An 11,179-nucleotide genomic window follows, 5' to 3' on the forward strand; every position below is an offset into this window, starting at 1 on the left:
CTGTTGTTGGGCGTATGGGTAAGTGTGAGCTCCATTTTCTGGGTGTATTGTCCACGGAGGGGCACCAAAAGCGAGTTGTGAAGCGAGTCTAAACCTGACCACAAGTGAGTAAAAATGTAATGTTAGAGGGAAAAATGCAACCTCCAAATCACACTCGTCACTGACTATGCTAACGCGATTATTTCCTGGTCTCAAAGCAGGATCTGAACCCGGATCTCCCATGTTGACACAATGTGCTTCTGGTCATGCCACAGGGCAAGGTAAATACAGTGGAGCTGATGCAAAAATGTCTGATAGGTGATGCTGCTTGTTGGTGAGTCAGCATAATGTGGCCGATCCTAGGGTACTGGAACTGTCGGAAACAACATGCCAACATACCGTGTGATCATCAACTATTATCCTTTGAGATTTTAGCTTGCTCTTATTTGCTTGTTTCCTATGATCTCATGCTCATTTAAGCACTATGGGACATAAGTCTAACTGTGACTCCTCAACGATGTAACTTACATGCACCACATTTATTCATTAACACGTACACATTCTGAGTATTTATAACTCTGCCAAAAGTTTCAGCTCCATGCAGTTGTTTTAGTTAAGAGGTTTGTAACAGTTTAAGTTTTTGTCCATGGGGAAGTACAATTCTATCTCTATGTTTTGGTTCCAGCAGGATTAGGCCTGTGCTACAGCTGGGTCTTGCTGACTTTCAGCCTAAATGAGGAGAGATACTGTACCTCCAGTGTGTGTTATCTTTAATGTTGTGATTGCAAGAGGTGCCCATTGTTAGGGGCTTCAAGTAGGAGAAGCTGTGATCCAGAGAATATTTGGATTTGTTATTGATTTCTTTCAATCACTGGTTGTTACAATTGGTTTAACTGGTACGATTCTCAAAGGGTAAATGTTAGGACAAAAAAATTATGGAGTGTCTCTGTAAATATGTTTGTTTATGTGTGTAGATGTGTGTTAGTTACAGGATCAGAGAAGAACACCTGTCCTTTGTCCCAGTCCAGCTGAACTCTCACATGCTGAAGCTTCTCTTTTATTGAAATGACAAAGCGGGGTTTCTCTGAGGATTGTGAAGAATATTTATTCCCTATGTACTGCACACACCAAACACCCTTGTTAAAGAAAATATTCCCCTTCCTTTGGTTTGATGCTGTGGTTATTCCAAGAGTCCAGTATATATTGTCTCCAACCTCCACATCCCAACAGTGTGTTCCTGAGTTAAAACCCTCCGAGCCCAAGACACAGTAATCTCTTTGGATTACCAGGTAATGGTTATCTTTTCTCACTGTATCTCACATTGGTCAGAGCATCAGACAGAATGAGTTTTTGATGTGCAGTATCTGGATCCAGAATCACAGGAGCTGATGAGAGAAAACAATCCCTCAGCCATACAAAGTACTCCTACTAGGAAGCTTTAATTCCAAAATTAACAATAAAAATGAAATAAGAAAAATTTAGACGGGTGTGGAAGTTGCATGTTACTCTAGCAACAGTAGGCTTTGGTTAAGTTTTCTCTCAAAATGATCATTGGCTGGCAGAAAGAAAAAGTTCTCTCTCTAACATCCATTTGGTATCACACTATGGGAATGCCTTAGGTGTGGCTGATTGCGGAAGCACCAATTGCATCACATCTGTCAGAATGACAGACCAATAGCTATAGTGATCATAATCAGGGGTTAAACTGGGCCGATAAGGTCCAGAATGGTGTTCCCGCACCTTTGATTCCAAAAAGAAAAAAAATGCTTGTTTGTCAATCCATCCCATTTATTGTATTCTCCGATGCGGTTTTTGTTTGATCCCCTTGACACATTCCGTCTCTATTTAGCGAGTGTACTTGTTAAAAAATATTTAAAGCTCATATGCTTCACTCAAGAGAAAGGGTGGAAAATTATTATATATGACTAAATTATAACAAAAAACTATACTAAAATTATAAGTGGACCTCAGGGAAGATAATACAATTATTTAAAAAAAAAAAGCGTATGTCATGACCCTTTTAATTCATGATACCTAATTTAAAATGTAATATTAACAGTAAAATAATAGTAACATTAACCCAGATGTGATTAACCCAGGTGGTTGAAAACTATTTATTGTTAATTCATGATACCTAATTTAAAATGTAATATGTATTATGTTATACATCCCTAATATTTACAGGTGCATCTCAATAAATTAGAATGTCGTGGAAAAGTTCATTTATTTCAGTAATTCAACTCAAATTGTGAAACTCGTGTATTAAATAAATTCAATGCACACAGACTGAAGTAGTTTAAGTCTTTGGTTCTTTTAATTGTGATGATTTTGGCTCACATTTAACAAAAACCCACCAATTCACTATCTCAAAAAATTAGAATACATCATAAGACCGATAAAAAAAACATTTTTAGTGAATTGTTGGCCTTCTGGAAAGTATGTTCATTTACTGTATATGTACTCAATACTTGGTAGGGGCTCCTTTTGCTTTAATTACTGCCTCAATTGGGCGTGGCATGGAGGTGATCAGTTTGTGGCACTGCTGAGGTGGTATGGAAGCCCAGGTTTCTTTGACAGTGGCCTTCAGCTCATCTGCATTTTTTGGTCTCTTGTTTCTCATTTTCCTCTTGACAATACCCCATAGATTCTCTATGGGGTTCAGGTCTGGTGAGTTTGCTGGCCAGTCAAGCACACCAACACCATGGTCATTTAACCAACTTTTGGTGCTTTTGGCAGTGTGGGCAGGTGCCAAATCCTGCTGGAAAATGAAATCAGCATCTTTAAAAAGCTGGTCAGCAGAAGGAAGCATGAAGTGCTCCAAAATTTCTTGGTAAACGGGTGCAGTGACTTTGGTTTTCAAAAAACACAATGGACCAATACCAGCAGATGACATTGCACCCCAAATCATCACAGACTGTGGAAACTTAACACTGGACTTCAAGCAACTTGGGCTATGAGCTTCTCCACTCTTCCTCCAGACTCTAGGACCTTGGTTTCAAAATGAAATACAAAACTTGCTCTCATCTGAAAAGAGGACTTTGGAACACTAGGCAACAGTCCAGTTCTTCTTCTCCTTAGCCCAGGTAAGACGCCTCTGACGTTGTCTGTGGTTCAGGAGTGGCTTAACAAGAGGAATACGACAACTGTAGCCAAATTCCTTGACATGTCTGTGTGTGGTGGCTCTTGATGCCTTGACCCCAGCCTCAGTCCATTCCTTGTGAAGTTCACCCAGATTCTTGAATCGATTTTGCTGGACAATCATAAGGCTGCGGTTCTCTCGGTTGGTTGTGCATCTTTTTCTTCAACACTTTTTCCTTCCACTCAACTTTCTGTTAACATGCTTGGATACAGCACTCTGTGAACAGCCAGCTTCTTTGGCAATGAAAGTTTGTGGCTTACCCTCCTTGTGAAGGGTGTCAATGATTGTCTTCTGGACAACTGTCAGATCAGCAGTCTTCCCCATGATTTTGTAGCCTAGTGAACCAAACTGAGAGACCATTTTGAAGGCTCAGGAAACCGTTGCAGGTGTTTTGAGTTGATTAGCTGATTGGCATGTCAAAATATTCTAATTTGTTGAGATAGTGAATTGGTGGGTTTTTGTTAAATGTGAGCCAAAATCATCACAATTAAAAGAACCAAAGACTTAAACTACTTCAGTCTGTGTGCATTGAATTTATTTAATACACGAGTTTCACAATTTGAGTTGAATTACTGAAATAAATGAACTTTTCCACGACATTCTAATTTATTGAGATGCACCTGTATTAATGAACATTAACCCAGATGTGATTAACCCAAGTGGTTAAAAACTATTTATTGTTAATTCATGATACCTAATTTAAAATGTAATATGTATTATGTTATACATATGTTAACTTATACAACATTATCGTGTTACCCATCATAAAACCTATCAACTCTTACTAACCATACCATGTACAGAGGTTTTCTGTGCTGCACTTAGACTGTCTACACATTCTTCCAATATTTTTCTGGGTGAGTTTTTGTGCAGTTACTCGCGGAGAGTGCTGCACCATTATTTAACTATTTTCTATCCCAGGCCGGTCATTTGTTAATTTAAAATCTCAGATGACTCCGCCCCTGAATGGCATGAAATGACAAAACCGACTGGGACTGATTGCTTTACATCTCAGGTAGATGATCTTCCTGTTTAAGTGGGCAATTCTTGGCCAGTTTAAGCTGCAATACAGTCCAGACCTTTGTTGTCTGGCTACAGTGGTTCGTCATATTATTTTAACCTCTTACACCCGGAGCGACCCAGTACCGGCCCGAGAGGGGGCGATGATCACAAAAAAAATATATATAATATGGTATTGCACAACAACTGTCTTGGTCTCACAAAGTAGGTGTCATTTTTAAGCTTAGACTCATAGCTTTACAATGAATATAGCTGATCTGACCAATTCTAAAATACTGCTTTTAAATTGGCTGATAAATAAGAACGGTTCCATTTTTAGAATTCGCAAATTTGCGATCACAACAATCATATTTAGAATCAGTAAAATGATCAAAAAGATCACACAGCCATGTGTTATATATCTTTGGAATGGTCTTGATTAGTAGAATATAACAAGATATAGAATTATATAGAAATATAGAATATATTAGCATGAGTATTAGCATGTGAAATCCACATCATGCATTTCAGCATTAACAGGACCTACAGAGCAGAGATATTCTTCTAAAAATCTTTGTTTGTGTTCAGCAGAAGAAAGAAAGTCATACACATCTGGAAAGAGCCGTTCGACTCTCAGTTAATTGCTGTTTTTTTAAATCCAGCGTTTTGTACATGACTTCTTAGCTCCCAAGGGATTATGAGATTGTACAAAGTCCAGTCGAACTGCACTTCAGAATCTTGCCAGAAATAGTAGGTCATCCGGGTATTTCTCACTTACTGTATTATGAATACTGAGGATTTGATCATACTACTCTATTGGCACACTGTTTTTGGCATACTACTGTATGTAGAAGGGAAGTATTGATATTTGGATGCAGCGAATATCTTCTGACCGTTTCTGTTCTTTGATTCAGTACATGAAGAAGAAAGGAACATTACATACAAACATGGGTTGTCATCTGGGCCAACTAGTATGATCCTCAGTTTCTATAAACTCTCAAAGAATCTTCTACTAACATTTGTTACTATTTTGATGGAAATCTTTTAATGTATACTGTACCTGTCCAATATTTACAGCACATGTTTAAAAACTCACTCTTGTGGACAATGTCTTGAATCTTCTTCCAGACTCTGAATGTCAGGTTGCCAAAAAAATTTGGCAAATGAATGAAAGCTCCAGAAGTCATCTGTGGATCCGGCTGTGAGCTCTGGGCTCTGGAAGAACATTTATGAGTCAGTACTGCAGTGACTTTGACTTCACAACCATAGAGAGGAGAGACATACCTTTCCATTGTCACTTTAAATTTCTGCAAAAAAACCAAAAAAAACAACACTTGATTATCTCCTCAAATGATCAATAAGAGCAGAAATCAATGATGAGAGTTTGACTGTCACCTTTAGAATGAGACGTCATTGGCTTGATTTTCTCCATGTCTTTGGTTGTGTGTGAAAGAGTTGAGATGTGTCTGTTAATCTCCTTAAGCTTCTCCACCATCTGACTCTTCTGCTGCTCTTCTTTTCTCAGTGCAGTGATTGTAGCTTCTTCTTCATCTCGGAGAAACTCACGAAGCTTCTTAAACTCCTCTTTAATCTGATGCTTTGTGTGCTCATCGAGTCTGAAACCAAATTAAATTCACTTCAATCAGCTCTAAATTCACACACATAATTTCTGTCCATGATAAACTGTGTATTGAAAATGTCTTTATTTGTTAATTTTGTCCTCACCTTAATGTGCTGAACTGTTTTATCACACACTACTTTAATTTTTCTTGAATGTTTAAGTTTCTCTTGTGAGGACTACAGTGCTGTATTGAGTTCCTCCTAGAATTTGACAAAATGAAAATCTGTGAAACTACAGCTGTGGAGAGATTTGAACATGTGACTTGTATATACTGTATGTTACATATAGTTGTCACATGTACATGTGTTTTACATAGTATGACCAAAATGGTGCAGAGAAGCATATTGTGTATAGACATTGTGATTTCTATGTTTACAGCAATGTATTGTTCTTTGCAAATGAAACAAGATAAATTTGTCCTACCTTGTATGATGGAACAACTTCAATGATGGGGCTAAATTTGTGATTGATGTGTTTCTCTGAATCTCTGCACACTAAACACACAGAACATAAGAGTTTGAGTTTCTCACTGTGTAAACTGTAGAGCTCCTCACACCCTGATGAACATCTCCTTCAGGAACGGCTCGCATACATTTTTTAATGAAAGATTCACAGGAGGTTCCTGTTTTGAGGATCTTCTGCAGACAGAACATTCCTGAGTATTCTTGGTTTTCCAGAACTGTTGAAGACACTCTTTACAGACACTGTGGCTACACGACAGAACAACAGGAACCCTGAGGATTTCACAGCTCACGGGACAAGAAAGATCCTTCTTTAAGATAAGATCAAAATGTTTAACTACACAGCTGATGGAAATGCAAATTATTGCTAAAACTTCAGAAGTGTCAACATAATATTTTTACATTTAACTTAAGCACATAAATCCTATGGTGATCTGTCAAATGTCATGAAAAACTAGGTTGGAAACACTTTTTGTCGAGAAATATGGCATTAATCAAAAAATGTAGTGTCGCATAACAGAATTTACATCATATCTGTCTTCACAACAAACAGCATAGCGGAGAGGTACACTTCAAGAGGTACTCCTCAATTTCATTAAAGACAATGATATTAACTTTATTCTTGATGGAAGTTTTTCCAGCCTTTTTATGGACTATGCGTTTACACCCCGGTAAAGATTGATGTCTTTTACCAGAACGCCCGGTAAAAATAACCCCAGGTTATACTAATCCCATGCAATTAACATGCTGGTAAAAACTGTCCAGCCTGTAAGCCCATTATTTATGGTTGCTTACGTTTTTTTTTTTTTTTTATTGTATTGTAATAACAGACAAGAGTTTTTAGAACAGAAAAACAAAAAGAGAAATAAAATTCAGTGCAAAGGGATTTAAACAAAAGTGTCAAAATAATTATTATACAAATAAAAATAGAAATAAGAGAAAAAGGATATCAGAATCAGAATGAGATTTATTGCCAAGTATGCTTACACATACAAGGAATTTTACTTGGTGACAGGAGCTTCCAGTGTACAACCATACAAAAACAATACAAAAACAGCAGCAAGACATAGATAATAATAAAAAATAAAAAATAAAACTAATTATACACATACATACAGACACACACATGCATACATACATACATACACACATACACATGGGTAGTGCAAATCTAATACAATCTGTTATGTACAGTGTAAATACAAATCTGTTATGTACAGTGCAAATGTTTTTTTGTTTTTTTTAAATGGCAGAAGAGGTTGGATGTGTTGGATAAATATAAGAAAGACTAAACTGTGTATTGCACATAGTTATTGCTCAATGGGTCAGTTTAACTGTTCATGAGATGGATAGCCTGAGGGAAAAAACTGTTCCTGTGACTGATGGTTCTGGTGCTCAGAGCTCTGAAGCATTGGCCAGAAGGCAACAGTTCAAAAAGGTAGTGGGCAGGGTGAGTGGGGTCCAGAGTGATTTTTCCAGCCTTTTTCCTCACTCTGGAAGTGTATAGTTCTTGAAGGGGGTGCAGGGGGCAACCAATAATCCTCCCAGCAGTCCGAACTGTACTTTGTAGTTTTCTGATGTCTGATTTCGTAGCTGAACCAAACCAGGCAGTTACTGAAGTGCAGAGGACAGACTCAATGACTGCTGAGTAGAACTGTATCAGCAGCACCTGTGGCAGGTTGAATTTCCTCAGCTGGTGAAGGAAGTACAACCTCCGCTGGGCCTTTTTCACAATGGAGTCAATGTGGGTCTCCCACTTCAGGTCCTGTGATATGGTAGTGCCCAGGTACCTGAATGACTCCACTGCTGCCACAGTGCTGTTTAGAATGGTGAGGGGGGACAGCGTTGGGGGGTTCCTCCTAAAGTCCACAATCATCTCCACTGTTTTGAGCGTGTTCAGCTCAAGGTTGTTTTGACTGCACCAGACAGCCGGCTGTTTAACCTCCCTTCTGTATGCAGACTCGTCATCTTGGATGAGGCCGATGACAGTGGTGTCATCTGCAAACTTCAGGAGCTTGACAGAGGGGTCCTTGGTGATGCAGTCATTGGTGTAGAGGGAGAAGAGTAGTGGGGAGAGCACACATCCTTGGGGGGCACCAGTGCTGATTGTACAGGTGCTGGAAGTGAGTTTCCCCTGTCTCACAAGCTGCTGCCTATCCGTCAGAAAGCTGGTAATCCACTGACAGACAGACAAGGGAACAGAGAGTTGGTGTAATTTATAGTATAGTGTAGTTATTAGAACACATTCAGGTCGTCAGCCAGTTGTTGGTCCACCACAGGGTTGGGGGCAGGAGTCCTGTAATTCGTAAGTCGTTTCATGCCACTCCACACTGATGCAGGGTCGTTAGCTGAAAACTTGTTTATCAGCTTTTCAGAGTATCTTCTTTTAGCCACTCTGATTCCCTTATTCAGTGTGTTCCTGGCCTGATTGTACAAGACTTTATCCCCAACTCTGTAAGCATCCTCTTTGGCCTGACGAAGCTTCCTGAGTTCCGCTGTAAACCATGGTTTGTCGTTGTTAAATGTTAAATAAGTCCTAGTAGGAATGCACATATCCTCACAGAAACTGATATATGATGTAACAGTATCTGTGAGCTCGTCCAGATTGGTGTTGCAGCCTCAAAAACACTCCAATCAGTGCAGTCAAAGCAGGCTTGTAGTTCCAGCTCTGCTTCATTGGTCCATCTCTTTACAGTCCTTAATGCAGGCTTAGCAGATTTTAATTTCTGTCTGTAGGTTGGAAGAAGATGAACCAGACAGTGATCAGATAGTCCCAAAGCTGTTCTAGGGACAGAGCGATATGCATCCTTTATTGTTGTGTAGCAGTGATCCAGTATATTTCTGTCTCTGGTTGGGCATGTAATGTGCTGTTTGTATTTGGGCAGTTCACCTGTGAGGTTTGCTTTGTTAAAATCCTCAAGAATAATAGTAACTGAGTCCAGGTATTGTTGTTCCGAGTCTGTGATTTGATCAGCCAGCTGTTGCAGTGCGGCATTCAAACATGTGTTTGGCGTGATGTAAACACTCACCAGAATAAACGAGGAAAACTCCCGTGGCGAGTAGAAAGGCTTACAGTTAATAAAGAGCGCTTCCAAATTAGGACAGCACATCCTCTTTAACGTTGTTACATCTTTACACCAACTTTCATTGATGTAAAAGCATGTTCCACCGCCTCTCGTTTTCCCCGTTAACTCCAAAATGCGATCCGCTCTGTACAGCAGAAAGCCTGGCAGATGTAACGCGCTGTCCGGAATGGCTTCACTCAGCCAGGTTTCTGTGAAGCACAAGGCAGCAGAGTTTGAAAAGTCTTTGTTTGTGCGGGTGATGAGATGTAGTTCGTCCGTTTTGTTAGGGAGAGAGCAGAGATTCACAAGATGAATTCTTGGCAGCGTTGTTCGAAAGCTGCGCCGTCGGAGCCTGACCAGTGCGCCTGCTCATCTCCCTTGCCTACGTCTCATAGCGCGTTTAAACAACACAGCCGCGCCTCTGACTAGAATGACAAACAAAATGTCTGAATATTCAAAATCCTGGAAAAGATTGACTGGTATATGCTGTCAAATGTTCAGCAGTTCATCTCTGGTAAAACTGACTGAAAAAGATTACTAAACACAGGACAAACAAACAAAAATAACAAAACAATAGAAGCGCTCCACACCGAGGCGGCCATCCGCAGCGCCATCATAATGTATATGGAGGGAGTAATAAATAAAATAAATCATAACAAGTGTACAGAGACAGATAAAAGAGCTATGGAGTCATATTATACCAAAAGTTATATAAAGACACTGAATTTTGTTCACACATTCCAAGTTTTGATGGCTTGTTGGAAGAGGTGGACAGAGTTCTAATGTAAATTCCAACATCTCTTTGAAAAAAACGACTTCAGATAATGCTGGCTGTTGCTTATGGATTTATGCATGTTTGTCTATTTAACGTTTATTTACCCATGTAAAAGAGAAAGAAACAAGTGTGTGAGTTTTTGTGTGTTGTTTGAACACTGCAGCCCCCTGTTTTGCAACATATTTTCTGAAGGGACAATTAAAATTACATAATGTGAATGGATTGTAAATATTTTTAATGCATATAGGATTACAGGCTCACTAATGTCACCTGTTCTAATGTATTTTGCCAGATATTCCATTTAATTTGTTCTAATAATCCCAAATACAGAAAGCTACTACTCCATTTCCACGTCATCTTCTGACGTTTCATACTATTGCAATTATGTGAAATTAAAATGACAGTAAGCTGGCCTGTTTCAATAAACTGTCTCAATACTCTGTCCATATAACACAAATGTGGGGACATCTGGGTCATCAAAGGTACACAATTTGCGATATACACAAAATTCAGTAACACTTTTTTTTTACAGTGTACTTGTTATACATATTACATGTATTGACTATGGTAATAACAGTAAATTATGCATAATTACAAGCAACTAACCCTAAACCAAACCCTAACCCTAACCCTAAAACTATAATAAGTACATGTTGTTAATTAATATTACTCAGTACTTACTTGTGTAATTACACTGAAACAAGACATTGTAAAATAGAGTGTAACCCAAAATTCTTATGGAAACAGCTCAAGGGCAGACTTATATTTTGCTAAGCCAAAAAGTATGCGACAATGTGCTTTTTATTTTTTTTAAGAATGACATCATGAAGCACAGCATTTTGTCGGTAAAAGGCCATTTGAAAGGAAACGAGCAAAAGACAGCAAATTTCTGTTCCCTATCTGTCACTCACTCGACGTTGGTGTCGATGTAGTGACACTAGGGGTCACTCTTGGGAGCCCGAGACACCTCTGGTCTTTGATAAAAGGCCAATGAAAATCGGCGAGTGGTATTTGCATGCCACTCCCCCGAACATACGGGTATAAAAGGAGCTGGTATGCAACCACTCATTCAGATTTTCTCTTCGGAGCCGAACGGTCATGCTCATTGAGCTGAATACTACTGTTCATTCACCTGCTGGA

The 11,179-nt window shown here is 39.1% G+C and overlaps 1 pseudogene; it reads right to left on the bottom strand.

Moving 5' to 3' along the window:
• Positions 1–884: 884 nt before the first annotated feature.
• LOC127454695 (nuclear factor 7, brain-like) lies at positions 885–9,881 on the bottom strand (annotated as a pseudogene).
• Between the last annotated feature and the right edge of the window lie 1,298 nt (positions 9,882–11,179).

This window comes from Myxocyprinus asiaticus, chromosome 17 (genome assembly GCF_019703515.2).
Source record: "Myxocyprinus asiaticus isolate MX2 ecotype Aquarium Trade chromosome 17, UBuf_Myxa_2, whole genome shotgun sequence".
NCBI lineage: Eukaryota > Metazoa > Chordata > Actinopteri > Cypriniformes > Catostomidae > Myxocyprinus > Myxocyprinus asiaticus.